This window comes from Eptatretus burgeri, chromosome 4 (assembly GCF_056783735.1).
Source record: "Eptatretus burgeri isolate ZD-2024b chromosome 4, Ebu_testis_v1, whole genome shotgun sequence".
Classification (NCBI taxonomy): domain Eukaryota; kingdom Metazoa; phylum Chordata; class Myxini; order Myxiniformes; family Myxinidae; genus Eptatretus; species Eptatretus burgeri.
Window position 1 is genome coordinate 88,416,529 of NC_140964.1, and position 26,928 is coordinate 88,443,456.

Here is a 26,928-nt window from a genome sequence, read left to right on the forward strand (position 1 = left end):
CTATGTGCTGTCTTCCCCCCTTTGTGTGTGCTGTCTTCGCCCTTTATGTGTGCTGTCTTCCCCCTTTCTATGTGCTGTCTCCCCCCTTTGTGTGTGCTGTCTTTGCCCTTTATGTGTGCTGTCTTCCCCCTTTGTGTGTGCTGTCTTTGCCCTTTATGTGTGCTGTCTTCGCCCTTTATGTGTGCTGTCTTCCCCCATTCTATGTACTGTCTCCCCCATTTGTGTGTGCTGTCTCCCCCCTTTGTGTGTGCTGTCTTCGCCCTTTATGTGTGCTGTCTTCCCCCTTTCTATGTGCTGTCTTCCCCATTTTTGTGTGCTGTCTTCCCTCTTTATGTGTGCTGTCTTCCCCCTTTATGTGTGCTGTCTTCGCCCTTTATGTGTGCTGTCTTCCCCCTTTCTTTGTGCTGTCTTCCCCCTTTGTGTGTGCTGTCTTCGCCCTTTTTGTGTGCTGTCTTCGCCCTGAATGTGTGCTGTCTTCCCCCTTTCTATGTGCTGTCTCCCCCCTTTGTGTGTGCTGTCTTCGCCCTTTATGTTTGCTGTCTTCCCCCTTTCTCAGTGCTGTCTTCGCCCTTTATGTGTGCTGTCTTCCCCCTTTCTCAGTGCTGTCTTCCCCCTTTCTATGCGCTGTCTTCCCCCTTTCTGTGTGCTGTCTTTCCCTTTTATGTGTGTGCTGTCTTGCCCCTTTATGTGTGTGCTGTCTTGCTCCTTTATGTGTGCTGTCTTGTCCCTTTATGTGTGCTGTCTTCGCCCTTTGTGTGTGCTGTCTTTGCCCTTTGTGTGTGCTGTCTTTGCCCTTTGTGTGTGCTGTCTTGGCCCTTTATGTGTGCTGTCTTCCCCCTTTGTGTGTGCTGTCTTCGCCCTTTATGTGTGCTGTCTTCCCCCTTTCTATGTGCTGTCTCCCCCCTTTGTGTGTGCTGTCTTTGCCCTTTATGTGTGCTGTCTTCCCCCTTTATGTGTGCTGTCTTCGCCCTTTATGTGTGCTGTCTTCCCCCTTTCTATGTACTGTCTCCCCCCTTTGTGTGTGCTGTCTTCGCCCTTTATGTGTGCTGTCTTCCCCCTTTCTATGTGCTGTCTTCCCCCTTTATGTGTGCTGTCTTCCCCCTTTATGTGTGCTGTCTTCCCCCTTTATGTGTGCTGTCTTCCCCCTTTATGTGTGCTGTCTTCCCCCTTTATGTGTGCTGTCTTCCCCCTTTATGTGTGCTGTCTTCCCCCTTTCTATGTGCTGTCTTCCCCCTTTATGTGTGCTGTCTTCGCCCTTTATGTGTGCTGTCTTCCCCCTTTCTATGTGCTGTCTCCCCCCTTTGTGTGTGCTGTCTTCACCCTTTATGTGTGCTGTCTTCGCTCTTTATGTGTGCTGTCTTCCCCCTTTATGTGTGCTGTCTTCCCCCTTTATGTGTGCTGTCTTCCCCCTTTATGTGTGCTGTCTTCCCCCTTTCTATGCGCTGTCTTCCCCCTTTCTACATGCTGTCTTTCCCTTTTATGTGTGTGCTGTCTTGCCCCTTTATGTGTGTGCTGTCTTGCTCCTTTATGTGTGCTGTCTTGTCCCTTTATGTGTGCTGTCTTCGCCCTTTATGTGTGCTGTCTTCCCCCTTTCTATGTGCTGTCTTCCCCCTTTGTGTGTGCTGTCTTCGCCCTTTGTGTGTGCTGTCTTTGCCCTTTGTGTGTGCTGTCTTCGCCCTTTATGTGTGCTGTCTTCGCCCTTTATGTGTGCTGTCTTCCCCCTTTATGTGTGCTGTCTTCGCCCTTTGTGTGTGCTGTCTTCCCCCTTTCTCAGTGCTGTCTTCGCCCTTTATGTGTGCTGTCTTCCCCCTTTCTCAGTGCTGTCTTCTCCCTTTCTCAGTGCTGTCTTCCCCCTTTCTATGCGCTGTCTTCCCCCTTTCTATGTGCTGTCTTTCCCTTTTATGTGTGTGCTGTCTTGCCCCTTTATGTGTGTGCTGTCTTGCTCCTTTATGTGTGCTGTCTTGTCCCTTTATGAGCACTGTCTTCGCCCTTTATGTGTGCTGTCTTCCCCCTTTCTATGTGCTGTCTTCCCCCTTTGTGTGTGCTGTCTTCGCCCTTTATGTGTGCTGTCTCCCCCCTTTGTGTGTGCTGTCTTCGCCCTTTATGTGTGCTGTCTTCCCCCTTTCTATGTGCTGTCTTCCCCCTTTTTGTGTGCTGTCTTCCCCCTTTATGTGTGCTGTCTTCCCCCTTTATGTGTGCTGTCTTCCCCCTTTCTATGTGCTGTCTTCCCCCTTTATGTGTGCTGTCTTCCCCCTTTATGTGTGCTGTCTTCCCCCTTTATGTGTGCTGTCTTCCCCCTTCATGTGTGCTGTCTTCCCCCTTTATGTGTGCTGTCTTCCCCCTTTATGTGTGCTGTCTTCCCCCTTTATGTGTGCTGTCTTCCCCCTTTATGTGTGCTGTCTTCGCCCTTTATGTGTGCTGTCTTCGCCCTTTATGTGTGCTGTCTTCCCCCTTTCTATGTGCTGTCTTCCCCCTTTCTATGTGCTGTCTTCCCCCTTTATGTGTGCTGTCTTCGCCCTTTATGTGTGCTGTCTTCCCCCTTTATGTGTGCTGTCTTCCCCCTTTATGTGTGCTGTCTTCGCCCTTTGTGTGTGCTGTCTTCCCCCTTTCTCAGTGCTGTCTTCGCCCTTTATGTGTGCTGTCTTCCCCTTTCTCAGTGCTGTCTTCTCCCTTTCTCAGTGCTGTCTTCCCCCTTTCTATGCGCTGTCTTCCCCCTTTCTATGTGCTGTCTTCCCCCTTTGTGTGTGCTGTCTTCCCCCTTTCTATGTGCTGTCTTCCCCCCTTTGTGTGTGCTGTCTTCGCCCTTTATGTGTGCTGTCTTCCCCCTTTCTATGTGCTGTCTCCCCCCTTTGTGTGTGCTGTCTTCACCCTTTATGTGTGCTGTCTTCGCTCTTTATGTGTGCTGTCTTCCCCCTTTATGTGTGCTGTCTTCCCCCTTTATGTGTGCTGTCTTCCCCCTTTATGTGTGCTGTCTTCCCCCTTTCTATGCGCTGTCTTCCCCCTTTCTACATGCTGTCTTTCCCTTTTATGTGTGTGCTGTCTTGCCCCTTTATGTGTGTGCTGTCTTGCTCCTTTATGTGTGCTGTCTTGTCCCTTTATGTGTGCTGTCTTCGCCCTTTATGTGTGCTGTCTTCCCCCTTTCTATGTGCTGTCTTCCCCCTTTGTGTGTGCTGTCTTCGCCCTTTATGTGTGCTGTCTTCCCCCTTTCTATGTGCTGTCTCCCCCCTTTGTGTATTCTGTCTTTGCCCTTTATGTGTGCTGTCTTCCCCCTTTGTGTGTGCTGTCTTTGCCCTTTATGTGTGCTGTCTTCCCCCTTTCTATGTGCTGTCTTCCCCCTTTTTGTGTGCTGTCTTCGCCCTTTATGTGTGCTGTCTTCCCCCTTTCTATGTGCTGTCTCCCCCCTTTGTGTATTCTGTCTTTGCCCTTTATATGTGCTGTCTTCCCCCTTTGTGTGTGCTGTCTTTGCCCTTTATGTGTGCTGTCTTCCCCCTTTCTATGTGCTGTCTTCCCCCTTTTTGTGTGCTGTCTTCCCCCTTTTTGTGTGCTGTCTTCCCCCTTTATGTGTGCTGTCTTCGCCCTTTATGTGTGCTGTCTTCCCCCTTTCTTTGTGCTGTCTTCCCCCTTTGTGTGTGCTGTCTTCGCCCTTTGTGTGTGTTGTCTTCGCCCTGAATGTGTGCTGTCTTCCCCCTTTCTATGTGCTGTCTCCCCCCTTTGTGAGTGCTGTCTTCGCCCTTTATGTGTGCTGTCTTCGCCCTTTATGTGTGCTGTCTTCGCCCTTTATGTGTGCTGTCTTCGCCCTTTATGTGTGCTGTCTTCGCCCTTTATGTGTGCTGTCTTCCCCCTTTATGTGTGCTGTCTTCGCCCTTTGTGTGTGCTGTCTTCCCCCTTTCTCTGTGCTGTCTTGCCCCTTTGTGTGTGCTGTCTTCGCCCTTGATGTGTGCTGTCTTCCTCCCTTTGTGTGTGCTGTCTTCCCCCTTTCTGTGTGCTGTCTTCCCCCCTTTGTGTGTGCTGTCTTCCCCTTTTCTATGTGCTGTCTTCCCCCTTTCTATGTGCTGTCTTGCCCCTTTATGTGTGCTGTCTTTACCCTTTGTGTTTGCTGTATTCCCCCTTTCTATGTGCTGTCTTGCTCCTTTATGTGTGCTGTCTTGCGCCTTTATGTGTGTTGTCTTCCCCCTTTATGTGTGTGCTGTCTTCCCCCTTTCTATGTGCTGTCTTGCTCCTTTATGTGTACTGTCTTGCCCCTTTATGTGTGTGCTGTCTTGCCCCTTTATCTGTGTTGTCTTGCCCCTTTATGTGTGTGCTGTATTCCCCCTTTGTGTGTGCTGTATTCCCCCTTTGTGTGTGTTGCTTGCCCCTTTGTGTGTGCTGTATTCCCCCTTTGTGTGTGCTGTATTCCCCCTTTGTGTGTGCTGTCTTGCCCCTTTATGTGTGTTGTCTTGCCCCTTTATGTGTGTGCTGTATTCCCCCTTTGTGTGTGCTGTATTCCCCCTTTGTGTGTGCTGTATTCCCCCTTTGTGTGTGCTGTATTCCCCCTTTGTGTGTGCTGTCTTGCCCCTTTATGTGTGCTGTCTCCCCCTTTGTGTGTGCTGTATTCCCCCTTTGTGTGTGCTGTATTCCCCCTTTGTGTGTGCTGTATTCCCCCTTTGTGTGTGCTGTATTCCCCCTTTGTGTGTGCTGTCTTGCCCCTTTATGTGTGCTGTCTCCCCCTTTGTGTGTGCTGTATTCCCCCTTTGTGTGTGCTGTATTCCCCCTTTGTGTGTGCTGTATTCCCCCTTTGTGTGTGCTGTATTCCCCCTTTGTGTGTGCTGTATTCCCCCTTTGTGTGTGCTGTATTCCCCCTTTGTGTGTGCTGTATTCCCCCTTTGTGTGTGTTGTCTTGCCCCTTTGTGTGTGCTGTATTCCCCTTTGTGTGTGCTGTATTCCCCCTTTGTGTGTGCTGTATTCCCCCTTTGTGTGTGCTGTATACCCCCTTTGTGTGTGCTGTATTCCCCCTTTGTGTGTGTTGTCTTGCCCCTTTGTGTGTGCTGTATTCCCCTTTGTGTGTGCTGTCTTGCCCCTTTATGTGTGTGCTGTATTCCCCCTTTATGTGTGTGCTGTATTCCCCCTTTGTGTGTGTTGTCTCCCCATTTCGTTTTCTATCAAAATGTTTGTGATGTCAAACGAGACAATTCAAGAAAGCAGGCGAGCCTCAAAATGAGATGTATGTGTGTTTTTTAAACAGTAATTTTGCATCAAGTTATATTTAACATAAAAAGCATTTCCCCAGCAGCACCATCGGCGGAACCAAGTTATTATCTGTTCAATATTCAAGCAATCAATTCCCGTTCAAGCAGCCCAAGTTCAAGTTCAAAATTGGTCAATTCCGGGAAGCCCTTTGGGTGAGATCCATGAGCAACGCCATAATTCCGTCGAAGACATAAGCCATGAGCGAAATCCGTACGGGTGTACGACTTTTACTTGTCGAGGCCGGTCTGGGGCTGGGGGTCTCCGAAGCCCCCACGGTCTCGCAGGCTCTCCTCGGGGTGGCTGATTAAAACGCGGCCTGACAATTTCCGAACACCGCCAGAGAAATTCCGCTCCTTGAACTGACTTTCCCCCGACATCCCTGAAGTGCAACCATCCGCGGCTTGGTTCGTTCACTGCAAAAGACCCCGAAATTAATGCCACGACCCCTTCGGCCTTGAGTTTTGCACAAAACAAAGTGCTTTGTGTCCCGTTTCATTGCCCCCCCCCCACCTCCACAATCAAATTCCCTCCTTCACCACAACCTCACTGTTTGGTTGTGCTGCAGATTAGGACTATATTTTCAGAAAATTGGGACATACCAGAGAAAAAGCACCAAATTTTTTCTCATATAATTTTTGTCAAATACATTAACTTTGTTGGCGACCACCGACCCAGGTCATTCTGGGTCATTATAATGACCAACTGGTTGTGCCTACTTTTTGAAAATAAATCAAGAAAAATACTGTATTTTTTTTATTGAATGACATTGAAAATCGAACTTGGGTCATAATTCTTGTTTTATTTACCAGCAGAGTATCCGCCCGATGGGTAATGTTGTTCCAAGCAGGCAACACGTTCTTCTGACGCATAGCCTTATTTGGGCGGTGTATAGGCAAGTGACAGCTCTTTATAGGAAAAACGAATAACTAAGGTTTTGTGCAAGAAGCAAAACATACCTTCTGCTTATAATTCAAGACGCTTCACTGTGCTGGAAAATGTGGGTCCAGGAATACTGCACTGTGAATGGTGCAGACTTGTAATACTCTCCCCCACCTGGAGGCAGCCTGACACGATATACATTTACTTGGAGAATTTGCGTCCCTCACCCTCCCCCAAAGACCGCTGGCAAAGACTAGAATACAAAAAAACACCCCTACGCATTAAATGGGGTCATGCTGATCCTGGACAGCAAGTCTGGATGGAATTGGCCCACAACTGTCGGAGGAGTAGCGCGGCACACACACACACACACACACACACACACACACACACACACACACACACACACACACACACACACACACACACACACACACACACACACACACACACACACACACACACACACACACACACACACCGGTCCATGAATTATAGGGAGGATAAGGGAAGAAAGGGGGGAAGTGATTGTGAATTTAACGTTCCAGCGTTATTTACTTTTAGCGTTGTTCTTAACAAATGGGGACAGGAACAACGCAGGCATGATATGCCAAATGGCCTTCTTATGCGCAAAAGTTCCCTGTGTATCTCTGTGTAACATTGTTAAGAACGGGAAGAAATGGCGAGGGGAGGACGGAGAGTTGGGGATGAGGGTGCATACAGTTGGAAAAGGGAGATTGAGATGCTGGGAATGGGGAGGCGGAGGGGTTATTGAGTACTTGGGGGTTGGGGCAGTTGAGGACTTGAAAACGAAAGGGGGAGGGATGACAATTGGCTTTGGGGAGGGAGGGAAAAGAGGGGACAGAGTTGGGATCGAGGGTTTTGAGGGTTTTGAGAGTGGGGGGCTGCGCGGAGTTCAGGACATTCGGTTGGGAGGGGTTTGAGGATTTGAAGCAAGGGGGAGGGGAGCACAGATTTTGGGTTTGGTGGAAAAGGGGGAGCAAGGAGAGGACAGGGTTGGGAGTGGGGTTGAGGACCTGGGATTGTGTGTGTGTGTGTGTTTGGGGGGGGGGGTATTTAGCGACCCAAAGTAACATTATACATTGTCCACAATTTCCATGGGTCCCAGATAGTCCTGTTGGGTCTTTTGGGTCCTCCAGGTATTTGGGATTTTCGAGGTGTTTTGGGTTATCTCGGTGTTTTGGGTGCTCTCGGTGTTTTTGGTCCTTGTGGTCTTTTACGTCCTCACCGTCTTTTGGATCTCCTGGGTCTTTTAGGTCCTCTGGATCTTTTGGGTGTTCAGGGTCTTTCAGGTCCTCAGAGACGTTTCGGGTATCTGCATATTTTAGGTCCTTGGGGTAATTTACGTCTTCGGGGTCCTCAGGAATTTTTCGGTGCTTGGGGTCTTTTTGGTGTTTTGCGAGTCTTTTCCTCCATTGGACATTTGGGTCTTTGGGGCTTTTAGGTCTTCGGACGGAGTTTTTTTTGGTCTTTAAGGGTCTTGGGGTCTTTTGTGTCTTTGGGATTCATTGGGTCTTTGGGGTTCATTGGGACTTTGGGGTCTTTTCAGTCATTGGGGTCTTTTAGGTCCTCAGAGTCATTTAGGTCCTAATCATTGCTTGGGTCTTTTGGGTCCTCAGGGGATGGGTGCAGTCTTTTGGGTCCTCTGGGTGCTTTTGATTAAGTATTTCAAGTTACAGTTGTGGGTGATATCAGGTCAGCTGTCCAATCATTGGGTGAAGAGCAGATATACCTTCATAAATGCATTCATACATTCATGCATTCATGCATACATACATACATACATACATTCATGCATACATACATACATACATACGAACATACATTCATACATACATACACATACATTCATACATGCAAACATACATACATTCATGCATACATACATACACACATACGAACATACATTCATACATTCATGCATACACACATACATACATGCATACACACATACATACATACACACATACATACATACATACATACATACATACATACATACACATACATACATACACACATACATACATACACACACACATACATACATACATACACACATACATACATACACACATACATACATACACACACATACACACATACATACATACATACATTCATACATACACACACACACATACATACATACATACATACATTCATACATACATGCACAATACACACACATACATACATACATACATACATACATACACACATATACACACATACATACATACATACACACACATACATACATACATACACACACATACATACATACATTCATGCATACATGCATACACACATACACAATACACACATACATACGTACATACATACATACACACATACATACATACACACATACATACACACATACATATATACATACACACATACACATGCATACATACATACACACATACACAATACACACACATACATACATACATACATACATACATACATACACACATACACATGCATACATACATACACACATGCACAATACACACATACGTACATACATGCATACATACATACACACACATACATACATACATACACACACACATATACACACATACATACACACATATACACATACATACATACATACATACATACATACACACGCACATACACACACATACACACATACATACACACATATACACATATACACATACATACATACATACATACACACATATACACATACATACATACATACACACATATACACATACATACATACATACATACATACATACACACGCACATACACACATATACACATACATACATACATACATACACACATATACACATACATACATACATACACACATATACACATACATACATACATACACACATATACACATACATACATATATACATACACACATATACACATACATACATACGAACATACATTCATACATTCATGCATACATACATACATACATACATACATACATACATACATGCACTAGCTCCATCATGTATCTATCAATCTACACTAATAAAGGGGTGTGTGTGTAAATTGGGTGTTTGGGTTAATTAAAACACCCCATTTTGAAGATAATTAACAGCATTATGTAATTATATCCTTCATCAGGCGATCTTAGGCCACCTCGCTCTCTGGGTCTTTAGCCGTTTCCTGGGAAACCTCACCAAGGTCTGAAGCCGCCATGTTTTTTGGGCCTGCTCAACAATGCCTTGACTTGGAACTGACCGTCGTGATTTCTTCAGGATAAAGTTGTTTGTTTTTTTTCACTTTCCTCACTCATATTTGAGTGCGTGTTCATCGCAGCTCCGACTCGTTGTGAACATCGCTTTTGTAAGTACTACAAGTTTTCAAATTAGGAGTTCGGAGCGATTTCATGCATGAGATGATACGATTTTCCACGATTATTTTTCCGCTTTAATTAGTCTACTCTCACGGACTAATTAAAGTGTTTCATGGCAAATATTATTTCGGTTTTGAGGTTCGCTTATCGTCCGGACTAAATAAGTGTCGAAATCTGTTGTGAAATCTGGTAATTTGAAGAAATAACGAGTCTTATAATTAAGCCGATATACCAATTTACTTTAAGTAAGCAAGGCTATGTTCCCTCCTCCTCCAAACATACACAAGAAAATGTAAAAGTTCCAAAGCATTAAACTTCTCTTTTTCGAGTGTTTGGAGAATTATATTGAGTGAACAAAACATTTAGGAACATGACAATATTAACCAACTTCATTGAGCTGGATGATTTAATGCATTCTCTGCTTCAACCTCACGCCCTGGCCCCCCTTACCTGAGGGACTGCTTATCCATAGCGTCTGCCAGATGTGTGTCGATATTTTCGTCGGTTTCGTGAGGTAATCGACAGGGAATCAAAGCAAATGTGGAAAAAAAAAAAAAAACCGGACGTCTCAAAAAGCACAAGTTAAAACATTTGCGTGGACTCCGAACTCTTTTGTAGATAAAGTTATTTTATTTCATGAACTGCTGCATGCCCGGTGAAGACGGGCTTTAAAGTTAAAGGCATCCTTAATGGTATGTAGTGACAGTGGCAACTGTTTATCAACCATTGAATTGGTTGAGAAACGATTCGAGCTCCGTCACCCTGAGCGAGTGGTACGTGCTCCGTCACCCTGAGCGAGTGGTTCGTGCTCCGTCACCCTGAGCGAGTGGTTCGTGCTCCGTCACCCTGAGCGAGTGGTTCGTGCTCCGTCACCCTGAGCGAGTGGTTCGTGCTCCGTCACCCTGAGCGAGTGGTTCGTGCTCCGTCACCCTGAGCGAGTGGTTCGTGCTCCGTCACCCTGAGCGAGTGGTTCGTGCTCCGTCACCCTGAGCGAGTGGTTCGTGCTCCGTCACCCTGAGCGAGTGGTTCGTGCTCCGTCACCCTGAGCGAGTGGTTCGTGCTCCGTCACCCTGAGCGAGTGGTTCGTGCTCCGTCACCCTGAGCGAGTGGTTCGTGCTCCGTCACCCTGAGCGAGTGGTTCGTGCTCCGTCACCCTGAGCGAGTGGTTCGTGCTCCGTCACCCTGAGCGAGTGGTTCGTGCTCCGTCACCCTGAGCGAGTGGTTCGTGCTCCGTCACCCTGAGCGAGTGGTTCGTGCTCCGTCACCCTGAGCGAGTGGTTCGTGCTCCGTCACCCTGAGCGAGTGGTTCGTGCTCCGTCACCCTGAGCGAGTGGTTCGTGCTCCGTCACCCTGAGCGAGTGGTTCGTGCTCCGTCACCCTGAGCGAGTGGTTCGTGCTCCGTCACCCTGAGCGAGTGGTTCGTGCTCCGTCACCCTGAGCGAGTGGTTCGTGCTCCGTCACCCTGAGCGAGTGGTTCGTGTTCCGTCACCCTGAGTGAGTTGTGAAACAACACCCAATTTCCGAGCCGTTTGCCATATTAACGTGCTTTCAATTACCGAACCAAGTTTTTTCTTTTTTTTATTTTTATTTATTTTTTTTCCACCTGCCCACACAAAACTGTTGATAAAGAATAATGTTTGTGAACATATCCCTGAAATGTCTTTCTAAATGAAACATTACTTTTCGGTGAAAGCTTCTCAAGATTTCTGGGTTGTATGCAGTAAGTCCTGAAGTTGGTAATCACACTGACCTGGTTTTACCAGGTTGGTAAAACCTGTCGATTCCTGAAAAATTGCCTCCCCACTTTCGTAAATTACTGTCAGCGAAGCAACGGGTGGTATTTTTTTTTCCGTATATCTGTGTATGTATGTATGTATATATATATATATATATATATATATATATATATATATATATATATATATATATATATATATTGTTGCAAATTCGTGCCCGCCGGCGTGCGAACGGCCACGTAACTCGAATCACAGCACGTCGCCCACCGGATGGACAATTCTGTCGTGATCCTCTCGGACCAACGCCGGGAGCTAGTCACGGGTGGGCCTTTCGACCTCACCACGATCGTGCCAATCGGCCACCCGTGTAGGATAGGGTTGTTCGCCAAACTCGACCTACCTAAGTACCCACGCGGATGGTAAACCAGGCGATCGTACCTCGCCGCAGGTCGACTCTGGACACGAGCCGCTTGGGCGGCCCGTTCCGGACTATCGGAATAACCGAGCGGTGTTATCGTCGACCTCGACGGTTCAGATTATTTACCGGGCGTTTTGCACCCACTACGAACCCCTTACGTGAAGCAGGATGGAGAGTCAATAGAGAAAAGACAAAGGAAACGGGCACAGTTCAACATGCAAGCACTTTATTACGCGACACACGGAAAGCACGTATATACAGCCATACAGAATCAAAATGCACATAAAGCAAATACAAGAGTTAAAACCGACTACGCGCACACACGGCAACACTTATACAGTTTTACTTCACAGACGGCGCCAACACACATTTATACAAAAGCAAAGGAAAGAAGCCACCCTCACAGACAAGGAGGCAGACAGGCCCGTCGGCCAAATGTGCGCGTGACCTAGAGGAGCGGCCAGGTCCGCGAGACCAGCGAGGTCTTACCCGCGTCCTCGTGACGCGTTGGCGGGCAAGCTGCAAATGTGGCCGTGCCGCTGTGCCCCGACTCCGTGCCCCTTGGCGGGTTTCGTTGGCACCACGTTTGGGGTGGGGTGGGATCGTGGCCCCCTTTTGCACTATCTCAGCGCGGGGGAAAGGGGGAATTGTTGATGCCCTGGGGGAGGGGAGTGGCTGGCTGACTTGGGTCCCGCAATGAGACGAGCGATCCCCGACACCGCAACCTCGTCGCCGTCCTTCTTGCCTCGGACCCGAGCTCCCTGGCTTGCAGTTCCACCGCGCGCACTTGACTCAGCTCCGCCAACGCAATGCTCATTGTCCCCAAGAGCAACCTCTCGACGACACTCTCCAAGCAACTCCAAAATCCGACTTGCTCCAATTCGCCTTGCGCTCGCCTTTTTATAGGCGGCAGGAGCAGCCAATATGCAAATTTTAGGATCAGAACGCGATTGAAGGCAGGGCCACGCCGCTCCCCCCCCCGGTTAGCCATTGGTCGGGCAAAAATGGGCGTGAACCTCTCCTGATCCTAAAATTTGCATATACGGACTTCACATACACAAGCTTGGAGGCGGGGCCAAACCGCCCCGCGCTCGCCAATTGGACGGAGGAGAAGTGGGCGTGAAGCGTTTCTAATCCGAATTTTCCCCTCGGAAAGGCCGCCATTCGCGCTCGCGGCTCGGTGCGTTCGGCACCAATCGCCGAACAGGCCCGATACAGCCCTACGTTCAGTGTTCACAGGTGGTGCGGGAATGGCCGTAGAAGCGATGATGTGGGATGAATTCGTGAAGGTAAAGGTGAAGGTGGTGGAGGGTCTTCTGTGGTGAGGGTTGGCGTTGTTGTTGTCTGTGGGTTGGAGCGTGGTGGTTAAGGTGGTTGTTGTGTGATGGTGCTTGAGACGTGGTTGGTTCAAAATAACGACAGAAAAGAAAAAATGGCTAACTCAAAGCGTCGCAGCCCGGATGAATCGCATAAATTCCCTCTATACAATGGGTTTAGGCTAACTACACATGTACCTATGAAGATATCTCACCTGAGGGCCCTTTTATTTATGGTGTAATGCGAATTTACACAGCCGTAACAATATATATGATGTGGCTGGACGAGGAGGAGAGTTCTGACCTGTTCCGTGGCGCGAGGAGAAATACGGAGAAGAGCGCTGAATGGGCAGATCATTGACTCTGATCAGACCGATCTTTGACTTTAGCACTTGCACTTAGACTCTCGCACTCCATTATTAGCTATCCTCTCACAATTCTGTCTCTCTCATCTTCTGTTTTGTCTGCTGTGGATGCACAAGAGCTGAAATAGCAACCTACAGATACGCACCTGTTCATTTTCCCTCTCTGCACCCCACTTGCACTTCATTACATCCCATTTTCACCTCCCACTCATGCACCATGGACACCCCCAGTTTTCTTCCTCCCTCCCTCCTCCTAAGCGACTTGGTTTTCACTGGTTCGCCAGCCATGCCCAAGTACCATAGGGGTCATTTACACCTCGTACTCTCTCTTATCTTTCTAGCTATTCTAATTTTGTCAGGTGTGTCTGATGGCACCTGTAATGTTTGCATAAGATAAGATTGTAGAAGATAAGATCACGTGTTATATATTTATTTATATATTCTTGTTGTATCTATATACATATTTGAGGTGTGTGTGTGTGTGTGTGTGTGTGTGTGTGTGTGTGTGTGTGTGTGTGTGTGTGTGTGTGTGTGTGTGTGTGTGTGTGTGTGTGTGTGTGTGTGTGTGTGTGTGTGTGTGTGTTTTGATTTGTCGGCCACACCTTTTGACCCCCAGGGCTCAATCTTGCCATGAAGACTGTTTACTCCCCCAGGGTGGTTTTGCACTATCAACATCCCCCCCCCTCCCCAAAGCAAACTCCTAGAATGCTTCATATTTGTCCTCTCGGACAAGCCGAGCAACCAGGACCCTGTCAATGAGGCACGGAGAGAGATGTTCTGCCAACAAAACAAATTGATGGAAAACATCCCACCTATGCAGCACTCAAAGCGCTCCCACCTACGCAGCAATAAAATCAATTCAACTCAATTAAAATGGAAGAGTCCATCAGGCTGGGATCTGGACCACGAGTCGCATGACCCTGCAAGAAACTTCATCTCCTGAAGGACGAGGCTGGACTCTGGATAATGCCAACAAGTCTTGGTTTCCTGTGTGGACCATGCTCCCCATGGCATCAGAAGCATGCAATGAGCAGCTTAAGTGTGGCTGCAATAGCATGAAAGGCTGTGGTGGAAGATGTACAAGCAACAAGGCTCAGTTGATATGCGCAGAATTTTGGAGCTGTAAATGTCTCAAATAGATATCGGAGAACGATCAACATGTTTCTGTAAGTAGCTGCGATTGAGGTGGGAATTGGTAAAGGATATAAGCTATGATTACACCTGTTTATATAAGGAGTATATAAGATTGATTCTGTTTTTTTTTAAACATTCTGATAAAGCGCATATCGATGTCGACTGATCTGTTGACTCGTAACACTTTCATCTGCAAAAAAACGCTTTTCAATATCCCTAGTCCTTGATTTTCTATGGAATTTCAAAACTGTAAGCAAAATTTTGGGACATCCTCTGTATCTTCTATATATATTACGAAAACTCTTATCTTGTATGTATGTATGTTCCAGAAATACACCCAAGACTGTACACGATAGCGCAAAAAATGTAGGGCCACCTTACTCACCATTCGCCTGCGGTGTGCAGTATCAAGTTTCGTTAAAATCGGGCAACAAAAAAATTATTTAAAAATCAATTCCCAATTCAAGCAAGTACTCTTCGGGAGAATTTTGTCAATGCAAACAACCTCTGCGGTATCGTTCGCTGGAGTTTTTTTTTTCTTGAAATGATTTATTTAAAAAATCTCAAACCATTAGTATAGACAAAGAACGATTTATTTTTAAGCATAAAATAAACATCGCCATTTTGATCTAATACTTCCGTGTTCATTAATAAATAAAATTGTGTTTAGAAGATGACTCATAATTTTTTCGTTTTTTTTTTCACATTGATGTGCAATATCAAGTTCCGTTCAAATCGGGCAATGAAAAAAATTGTTAAAAAATCAATTCTCGATTGAGTCAAGTACTCTTCGGGAGTATTTGATCAATGGAAACAACCTCAGTGGTATAGTTCGCTGGAGCTATCTTTTTTCTTTGTTTTTTTTTTTTAATGATTTTTTTTTATCAACCGCTGTCACAACGGGAACCCAACGGGTTCATGGGTCGTTTAGTATATTACTAAATGTCATTTTCTGTCTGTGTGTAACACCAATCATGTCAAAACTACGGTGCCAATTGCCACCAAACTTGGCATATTGACCAAGTTCGACCTCATCATGAAAATGGTCTCCTTAGTTTCATCTGTAATCATGGGGGTTCGGGCAGGAAGACTGACAAAGATACTTTTTGTAAATTTGTATAGTGTAGCACCACTCGGTGGTGGTGGCAGAGGGCATTACAAGTCAGCTGTGGAGATAACTTGCATTTTTGTGCTGAATATGTTCCCAGAGAGTGGGAAGCCCTAAATGAAAGCCAACTTCCACTCATCAGGAGGAGGAGAATGGTGGGGGTGGGAGACTGGAGGGAAGGGTAGAGGTGGGGTGGGATGACAGAAGGGAGGTGGGGTGGGAGGAGGGAAGAGATGGGAGGAGGGAAGGACCCGCATTGCCCAGCAACACCCGGCACCCGTGCTCTTATATAAAAATAGGACCGCCTATCCAAAAACTCACCTGGATCAGGAGCAACAGTCACTCAAACCCCCTTGAGACCCCTTACCCCTGAATTTTTTTTAATGCCGTGAACAGACTTTGGTACATCAAGGGTGATGAAGGTTGTGGTCAAGTTTCATTGAAATTCTGTGTGTAGTTTAGAGAAGAGAGCAAATTTGGTGGGGGTGGGGGGGGGTCAGAACACCCTCCACCCTTCCATAGACTCTTTTAATGAGTGCAGATTTTGATGCGGTCAATAGACCTTTGGTAAATCACGGATGATGAAGGTTGTTGTCGTTTCATCAAAATTGTGTGTCGTTTTGGAGAAGAGAGGAAATACCTATTTTGGGGGGTCAGAACACCCCCCCCACCCTCCCATAGACCCCATTAATGAGTGCAGACTTTGATGCGGTCGATACACTTTGGAATATTATGGATGATGAAGGTTGTGGTGAAGTTTCATTTAAATTGTGTGTGTAGTTTTGGAGAAGACAGCAAATACCTATTTTGGGGGGGTTTAATATCCCTCCACCCCCTCCCCCCACCACCATGTACACCGTTAATTAGGGCAGATTTTGATGTGGTCAATACACCTTCATTTGGCATCAGATATTAAGCTTGTGGCCAAGTTTAATCAAAATCGTGTTTAGTTCAAGCGACAATGACTGAAGAGTTTACGGACTGACCGACTCACTGACTTACTCACCGACAGACACTGCTCGATCACATAAGCTCACCTGACTAAAGTCCAGGTGAGCTGAAAATGAGTCTTAATTTGCAACTCTCCTGCATAATTTAATTATTCCCGCGCTTTCGAAGAAAAGCGGGAATATTGTGATTGTCTCCGCCGTCCGTAAGTCCGTCTGTCTTACCCTGTAACTCCTCCTACACCGTTTGATATAGAAACTTGAAACTTTGGGACATAGTAGATATATGTATGGAGAAGTGCACAACACTTTTGGATTTTTGATATGATCCCTAGGGGCCGGGCCAGGGGGGTTGGGGTCATGGGGGTCGATTAAAAAAAAAATTGTCATAGCTTTTTAAATCAATAAAATTTCACCTAGCTTTAATTGGACAAAGCAGTATGCGTGGGAATATGCGATGGTGTGCCATCGGCAATGTAGTTCTAGTTATAATATGATTTGGTGGTTAAAAATGCTTTGATATTCTAAATGATGCAAATTACAGCTTCTGAGATGTCAAATTTAAAGGTCCCTATCAAAATATTTAATGGTAAGATATCACAAAAAGTGATCTACAAAATTTGGTGCTTTTTTTCAATGTCCCCATCTTTTGGTGAAGCTGCCGTACTATGGGTGCTCAGGAGGTAAACACGCTGAGCTCATGATCCTCCTGTAAAGAAAGGGAGAAAAAAGATGCTTCTCCACGTTGTGTGGGATTGAGACGACCCTTCAGGTGCGTGCGATTTTAAATCGGACAACATTCATATAAATTTTTGAAGACAGTAGGAGAGCGACCATTGGGTTGAGTGCTGCTGTGTGTAAAGAAAATAATGAATTAATTATTTTTGACTATGTAATGTTTTCTTTGGAGACATGTATGCGATCACGTGGTTTAAATGTATTCAATGTTTGCCATGTCCGAGGTCCAATCCTCGGCTCAATTTCCCCAGAAATCAGAATCCTCATCACGGCGCACTCCGATGCACCTGGAAGCATGGAATTATTTAAGTCCCTGTGGCATACTCAATCTGCACCAAATAATATAACCTTTATATCTAAACACTGACTTTCCATTGTTTGTTTTTTGAGAACAAGTATTCCGAAACTGTGCCAACATTTTCATTTCTTAAAGAGTAATTGAAAAAGGTGAAAAATCACTGCTTGTAAAGAAATAAATAATCTTTCTAATCATAATCAGTGGGTATGTCGATGGCATAAGTAGATCCTAAAAAACGTAAAAACGAAGAAAAAAACTGCATGATCGCGAAATCAGCAGCATAAACGCTGCCTTTTTAACTTGCTTGGAAACATTGTTCTTTCAATATTCCTTGGAAGAGGTCTGGAGGTGAACGTAGTGCAGCTGCGTAGCTGATTCTTTCCTGACGTTTAATTAGCGTGTACAACACACCGCCCGCGTTATCTCCAACGCTTCCTTCCGTTCACCAATCCTTATCGGCTTCGTGGTGCGGCACTGCTTCCATAATGGACTGCTTGCTCTTTGGGGGCTCTCACTTTTTCTCTCTCTCTGTCTTTGTATTTGTTTTTGTATTTGTCTTTGTCTTTGTTTCCATCACTGTCTCTGTCTTTGTTTCTGTCTCTGTTTCTATCTTTGTCTTTGTCTTTGTCCCTTCTGTCTTTGTCTATGTCTCTGTCTCTTTGTCTCTGTCTTTGTCTCTGCATTTGTCTCTGTCCCTGTCTATGTCTTTTTGTCTCTGTCTCTGTCTCTTTGTCTTTGTTTCTGTCTGTGTCTTTGTCTCTTTCTCTGTCTCTGTCTCTTTCTCTTTCTCTCCCCTTGCTCCTCTCCACTCATCATTCCCTTGGTTTTTTGGTTTTTTTGTCACTCACTTGGAATGCAGTTCCAGGGAGGTTATGGGATGACACATCATCTGTCCGTCTGTCCACAAATACTTTCAACTTCTTCTCTGAAACCACTCATACGATTTCGATGAAACTTTACCAGCAACGTTCATCACTGTGTATGTACCAAAGTTTGTTCAATGGCATTAAAAACAGGAAAAAAGCAATCAGAGATTGCAGACCCTCGCCAGGACTTTTGTGTCGTGTTTGTGCACTGGTGTGTTACGTAATTAATAAGAGACATAACTAGAACTGCCACTTTATAACTACTGGCAGTGATGACCTGGTACCAAGATGGCCTGCTTTGATCGGACACCTGACCTTGACCCATGAGGTTAAAAAAAATTATTATTCAATTTAATTCAGAATGGTATTAAAATAAATTCAACTCAAATCAAATGGAAGACCAATTCGGAACAGTCCTGCATTGGAGTAATCAGAAGGAACCCAAACAAGCAAAAATAAAAGATGAAGTCATTAGGAGGAACCTGGATAGGATTCACATTTCAGCTGCAACTCTTCCACCCTCAAACCCATCCAGGCACAGCCAAGTGAGCCTTATTCATAAATAAATAAATAAACTCAGATAAAAAAATGAAATAATTCTGGCTGCCAGACCATGTGTCCAATCAAGTTGAAATTGAAAACATGTATTCCCCATCACTACTAGATCACAAGTTTCACGTCGATTGATTAAGCGGTTCCAGAGAAAACATTATTTAATATTTTTCTTCAATCCAATATGACTGCCAAACCCCGTTACTTCAGTTATTCCTTCACAACCTTGTACACGCATGCCTTGGGGAACATTTGTGTGAAATTTCCCTTCGATTTGTCCAGCCGTTCTGAAGAAGAAGAATTTTTGTATGTTTTAGGATAAATCCAATGTGGCTGCCAAACCATGTGACCTCTGATGTAATATGTCTTGAACATTTTGTTCCTCATGGTTAGGCGGTCACAGGTGTAAAGTTTCGCCTTAATCTGTTCAGCCATTTCGGAGAAGAAGATTTTTGAAGGTTTTCAAAAAATTTTTTTTTGTGGATCATTTTATCCCTCGATGACCCTCAAAAATTTTCATACTGATCAGATGTAGCATTCTACATATTCAATTATGATGTCATAAAGAAGTCGGACTCCTTCCCCATGAGGAGTACTTGCCATGTGCCAAGTGTTAATTTTTTCCTTGGTGCGGTTTCCGAGATACACAGGTTCAAAGTTATTCCATTTTTCCAACATGGCAGCCACACCACGTGACCTATGACGTCATAATTGTCATTAAAATCTTCGACATGAGTAGTCGCACCAATGGTAAAAATTTCGTCTCAATCCGACAAGCGGTTGCAGAGAAAAACATGAAAGTTCTGTGCAAACAAACAAACAAACAAACAAGCAAATGAAAAATCACTCGTAGAGTAACAACTTGGCGAAACAGAACGGCACTCCAGAGAGAACAGACTGAATAGTTTATAGTTTACATCTTGTATGCCACTGATAGGTTGGATCTGATTTCAGACCTTGACCAAAATCGAATCGGCTTGTTCTTGTCACCTAACCAACTCTTCCACCTTTTGTCACAAGTCGTCCACAACGTTTTGAGATAACATGCTAATACATAGTTTTTGGCCCCATTTCTCAAGGGTGAAGAATCACCTGAAAAATTCTCGAATCCGAATCTGGATTGAGATCTTCACCAAAATTGAATAATTTGGTCCTTGTCACATACCCAACCTGTCCACCAAGTTTCACCCAAATCCGTCCTCAACTTTTTGAGATCTCATGCGATATTGTTTATACCCCCATCTCTAAATGGTGAAGAATCAGTTAAAAATTAAATAATTGTTGTCTCCAGATCTGGATTGGAATCTTCACCATAATTGAATCCATTCTTCCTCGTGGCACTCCCAACCTGTTCCCCAAGTTTTTGTGTGAATCCATCCATAACCTTTTGAGATATTGTGCTCTATCATTTTTGGCCCCATCTCTCAACAGTGAAGAATCACTTAAATTTCTCGAAATGTGATCCGGATTCGGATCTTCACCAAATCGATACAATTAGTATTTGTTACACACCCAACCTGTCCACCAAGTTTCATCCGAATCCGTTCTCAACTTTTTGAGATATCATGCAATATAATTTTAGCCCCATCTCTCAATGGTGAAGAACCAGATAGTAATTAAATAATTATTGTATTCAGATCCAGATCTGGATCTTCAAAACTGAATCATTTTGAATATTTGTGGAAAAATTATGGGTCCAGACCAGGAATCGAATCCAGGTCCTCTGGCAAACTGTATCAGTGCTCTGCCATCTGAGTGACCCACCGGCTAAGCAACGCAATTCGTCCACAAATACAAATGTCACTCTCTTTCTCCCACTGCTTCCTGGGCACTCGCTGCCAACCATAGGAGCAGCGAGGGCCTGCTCACGAGAGGGTCTTCCCCCCGTGAGGGGGACACATCCATGTCCGCTATCAATCACCACAGTGGGTGTAGTAATATAATTGGAAATGAACTGGATAAAACAAACATTATAAATGAATGTGGAAAAAATACGTGTCCAGATCGGGAACCGAACTCAGGTCCTGGGTTCTGCCAAACCACATGACATCACAAGACGCTCTCACTGCTCACAAGACCCACCAATCAGAATGTTGCCAAAAACGGAATCAATTCTTCCTTGTGGCACTCCCAACCTGTCCACCAAGTTTTATGAAGACATCCATAACCTTTTGAGATATTGTGCGATGTATCGTTTTTGGCCCCATTTCTTAATGGTGAAGAATCACGTAATAAATCCTCAGATCCGAATCTGGATTCGGATCTTCACCAAAACTTAGCGTTGCCGTCCTTGGCCGGTCACCTACACACAAAAATTTTTTTTCAAAACGATTACTTGAAAACTGTGGCCAAAAATTGTGTGAAAACCAGATAAACAAACAGGCAAACAGACAGACCAACATACTTGGCAAATTTTTTTTTTGCCAAGTAACAAACGGACCCAAAATGCAATACCCTCTCCTCCGGCGAGGGTAATAATCGGGCCCGAAGGAGGTCTACGGGGGTTGCCCCCCAAAAGGCGTATTTGTTTTCTTCTCAGAAACTACACACAAAATCCGATTGAAACTTGACCACCACCTTCATCACCCGTGATGTACCAAAGTTTGTTCATGATATAAAAAAGCAAATCCATAGATATTTACTTTCTTCCCGATTGCATATTTTATGGGTCATCCATGCCTACCAGTGGTTCCCTGGTTATCTTATCCAGCCACGACCAGGTGAGCACCCAGGGGTATTGACCCTATATTTTTAACCTCTGCCATCTTCGAAGATGGATGGAGGTTACTGTTTTCACCCCTTTCTGTTTGTTTGTTACTTACGAAATCTAAAGATTTCGTAAGTATATTGATGACTTCCGTTTCTGTTTGTTTGTGTGTTTGTTTGTGTGTTTGTTTGTTTGTGTGTTTGTTTGTAGGCACGATAACTCGAGAACAGAAGAAGCTACCAATGTCAAATTACACCACGTGATTCAGGAGGGTGGTGGCTCGCACTGATTATATTTTGGTCAAAATCGGTCAAAGGTCAAGGTCACGGTGAGGTCAAACATCCAAAACATTCGATTTTTGATGGTTTGGTGCAGAATCATCGTTGAAACTTCTGGTTTGCGTCGCTACCTTCTCTCGAGACAGCTTTTATTAGACAAGGTCAGAGGTCAAGTTGACGATTTCGTAAGTACCAGTCTATGACTGCTTGTTTGTTTGTTTGTTTGTTTGTAGGCACGATAACTCGAGAACGGAAGAAACTACCAATGTCAAATTACACCACGTGACTCAGGAGAGTGATGGCTCGTGCTGATTAGATTTTGGTCAAAATCGGTCAAAGGTCGAGGTCAAATATTCGATTTTTGATGGTTTGGTACCGATAACTCGAGAACGGAAGAAGCTACCAATATGAAATTGCACCCCGTGATTCAGGAGGCTGATGGCTAGTGCTGATTAGATTTTGGTCAAAATCGGTCAAAGGTCAAGGTCACAGTGAGGTCAAACATCCAAAACATTCGATTTTTGATGGTTTGGTACAGAATCATCTTAGAAACTTCTGGTTTGCGTCGCTACCTTCTCTCGAGACAGCTTTTATTAGACAAGGTCAGTGGTCAAGTTGACGATTTCGTAAGTACCAGTCTATGACTGCTTGTTTGTCTGTTTGTTTGTTTGATTGCTTGTAGGCACAATAACTCGAGAACGGAAGAAGCTACCAATGTCAAATTATACCACGTGATTCAGGAGGGTGATGGCTCGCGCTGATTAGATTTTGGTCAAAATCGGTCAAAGGTGAAGGTCACAGTGAGGTCAAACATCCAAAACATTCAATTTTTGATGGTTTGGTACAGAATCATCGTAGAAACTTCTGGTTTGCGTCGCTACCTTCTCTAGAGACAGCTTTTATTAGACAAGGTCAGAGGTCAAGTTGACGATTTCGTAAGTACCAGTATTTGGCTGCTTGTTTGTTTGTTTGTTTGTGAACAGTATTACGGAAAACTCCTCGACGGATTTCGACGAAACTTGGTGGGGGGGGGGGGAGGGGGTTAGGTATGGTCCAAGGATCATGACATTAAATTTTGGACTTGGTCCCCCCCCAAAAAAAAATAATGTTGGAGAAAAGAACTATAACTCTGTCAGCACTGTTGACATCATATTTAATGAATAAGATATAAGGTTAACTTGAGTGACCCAGCAGTATTGGCGGCGGAGGTTTTGCACTCTCCCGAGTGCTCCCCCTCTAGTTTTTTTTTCTTTTATGCTCAGGGATTCACGTATGTGTCTTGTGCTACTCTAAGTTGTATTTCTTTTCCCTACGTTCTTGTTTATTCTAGTTTTTAAAAGGCTCTTTGTTCAAGTTTGTGTTTCCGTGACATCTCTGTTCTCTTCATCTTGGTGCGTGGTTGCATTTTTAGCTTATCTGGAATTGGAATTCCAGATAAAGTATTGTCATCATGTTCCGTCTGTCCGTCTCTTATTTCGACTTCTCTGGCCAAACTGCTGGGCAGATCTGGCTGAAATTTGGCAGCAACGTTCTGCTCCTGACTGGTAATGCGGATTGCAAAGCTTGTTCCGGTCATGTGACTTTAAGTAGGTCAAAGTGGCTGACAGTAAATTCCTTTAAAAACCCTCTTCTCCAGACCCACCAATCAGAATGCTGCCAAATTTGGGTTACAACATTAGGACTGGATCCTAATGTTAAATTGTGGAGGCCATGCTGATCATGTGACCGGAATCTTCACCAAAATTGTGTGTATGTGTGTGTGTGATCCAAAAACAACTTCGTAAATTTTTGATAAAATCGCATAAATTCCTTAAAAAATCTTCCTAGCCAAACTCACCAGTCAGAATGCTACAAATTTGGGTTAGAACATTAGGCCAGGGCCCAGAGAAGTGACAGGTCTTGTGGTCTGATTTTTTTTTTTCCACCTGTAATATTTCACTGTTGGTTGCAATGCATTTGGCAATGTGAAAATGCCAAATTGAAGTGTTTTATTTTAATGAAAAGGACTATCTTTTTTTTTTAAATCATCATTTCTCTGAAGGCTGAAGAGTGAAGCACCAATGATGCATTAAATAATTGTGTGTGAAGCTGAGGGTCAGTGATTTACATGTTGAGATTTGAATCGCAGCGATTTGTTTTCACCATTGGACTGATTATGAAGAATATAAAACGAAGAACAAATGAGAAATGTTTCATGTCTCCACATGCAGTAAAAGATGTGCTCGATGGGGAAAGGATTGTCAAAAATGCAGCCTTTAAATTATCATATACACTAATAAATGTCAGTGTGTCTCCATAACTCCAAAACCATGAAACCTAGCAGCTTGAAACTTTGCATGCACACAAAGAAAACGCCAAGGAAGTGCAAGAGTGAAAATTGGGTGTTTGGGTTAATTAAAACACCCATTTTGAAGATAATTAACGGGCTTATTTAATTATATCCTTTATCAGGTGCATCCTCTGTCACCACTCACAATCGGGTCTTGAGGTGTATCCGAGGTAACCTCACTGGGGTCTGAAGCTGCCATGTTTTTGGCCTGCTCAACCATGTCTTGATTTGGAACAGGCCGCGATAATTTCTTAACGATTAAGTTTTTCTTTTTTCACTTTCCTCACTCATGTTATCAATTGCCTGTTCATCATAGCAATGAATCACTGAGTACATTGCAATGCTTATAAATGCCCGTAGACGTCAGCGTTCATTGCTTTATTTGATTTCTGCACATGCAATCACCGCAAAAAATCTCTTAAACGAAGCAGAATTTCAAAATTTAAGCACCACAATTGAACTTACAAGCAGCTCCAACTCGTAGAACAGTTTTCATTTGTCCAATTTGGACATGCACTACATGGCCAAAAGTATGTGGACACCCCTTCTCATTGGTGGATTCAGTTATTTCAGCCACACCCATTGCTGACAGGTGTATAAAATCAAGCACACAGCCATGTAATCTCCATAGACAAGCATTGGCAGTAGAATGGGCTGTACTGAAGAACTCAGTGACTTTCAACGTGGCACCGTCACAGGATGCCACCTTTCCAACAAGTAAAGTCATTTTGTCAAATTTCTGCACTGTTCGAGCTGCTCCGGTCAACCGTAAGTGTTGTTATTGTGAAGTGGCAACGTCAATGAGCAGCAACAATTTAGCCCCGAAGTGGTAGGCCACACAAGCTCACATAACGGGACCGCCGAGTGCCGAAGTGTGTCGTGCAGAAAAATCATGTCTTCGGTTGCAACACTCACTACCGACGTCCAAACTGCCTCTGGAAGCACGTCAGCACAAGCACTGTTTATTGGGAGCTTCATGAAATGGGTTTCCACGGCCGAGCAGCTGCATTGAAACCGAAGATCACCATGTGCAATGCCAAGCGTTTGCTGGAGTGGTGTAAAGCTCACCGCCATGGGACTCTGGAGCAGTGGAAACACGTTCTCTGGAGTGATGAATCACACTTCACCTTCTGGCAGTCCAACGGACAAATTTGGGTTTGGCGAATGCCAGGAGAACACTACCTCCCCGAATGCATAGTACCAACTGTAAAGTTTGGTGGAGAAGGAATAATGGTCTGGGACTGTTTTTCATGGTTCGGGTTAGGCCCCTTGGTTCCAGTGAAGGGAAATGTTAACGCTAAAGCATACAATGACATTCTCGACAATTCTTTACTTCCAACTTTTTGGCAACAGTTTGGGGAAGGCCCTTTTCTGTTTCAGCATGACAGTGCCCCCATGTACAAAACGAGGTCCATACTGAAATGGTTTGTTGAGATCGGTGTGGAAGAACTTGATTGGCCTACACAGAGTCCTGACCTCAAACCCATCGAACATCTCTGGGATGAATTGGAACGCCGACTGCGAGCCAGACCTAATCGCCCAACATCAGTGCCCGACCTCACTTATGCTATTGTGACTGAATGGAAGCATATCCCCACAGCAATGTGCCAGCATCGAGTGGAAAGCCTTCCCAGAAGAGTGGAGGCTGTTATAGCAGCAAAGTAGGGGGGCACCAACTCCATATTAATGACCATGATTTTGGAACAAGATTTTGGCTGAGCAGGTGTCCACATATTTTTGGCTATGTGATGTATTTGACATTTTGGGCATCTCTGGGGGGTATATGCCTCATATGACTGTTCGGTGGTTGCCTATTGTGTGCCAAGCAAGCCATTTCTGATCAATCATTTCGTTGGAGTGCTTAAGCCACCTGGCGAGCACTCTACAATATTCGCACTGTCACTGAATACTGTACGTTGATCGGCTTGAACAAAATTCAGGGGTCACTCGCATGCGTTCTTAGCCAAGTGTTGTTCTGCGGTGCAACAGGCAGTGGCTGGCTCACTGAAAATGTGAAATTCTATTTTCCACGACATTTCCCCTTTTTGTTTGATCTTCCATAAAACGAACCGTCACTTTCGCACAGATAAATACAAATAAAAACAAGAAAAAGAGCAATCGGAGATTGCAGACCCTCACCAGGACTTGTTTTGTGTGGTGTGGTGTGTTGTGTGGTGTTTGTGTACTGGTGTGTTACATAATTAATAAGAGACATAATTAAAACTGCCACTTTATCACTGCTGGGAGTTATGATTGGTTCAGCCATTTCAGAGAAGAAGATTTTTGAAAAAAACAATATTGCTGCTGAATCACGTGACCGATGATATCAAAAAATATTTTGTGGACCATTTTATCCCTCGATGACCTCAATAATTTTCAAACTGAGTGGATGTAGCGTTCTACAGATGCAATTATGATGTCATAATGAGGGCACCTATGATGTCATGAATATCACACTCATTCTCCATGATGAGTACTTCCTATGTGCCATTTCAAATTTTTCCTTGGTGCGGTTTCGGAGAAACAGAGGTCCAAAGTTTTTCCGTTTTTCCAATAGAGCTGCCAAACCACGTGACCTATGACGTCATAATTATCTTTGAAACATTCTACATGAGTCGTCGCACCAATTATGAAAATTTCGTCTCAAT

General features: G+C 44.6%; 1 long non-coding RNA gene across 1 annotated transcript in view; it reads left to right on the forward strand.

The window, feature by feature from the left end:
• Positions 1 to 9,136: 9,136 nt before the first annotated feature.
• Positions 9,137 to 26,928, forward strand: part of LOC147028630 (uncharacterized) — a 71,524-nt gene continuing 53,732 nt past the window's right edge. The window contains exon 1 of the long non-coding RNA XR_015057635.1: positions 9,137 to 9,478. This is a non-coding gene — a long non-coding RNA (uncharacterized LOC147028630). The remainder of the gene's footprint in view (positions 9,479 to 26,928) is intronic.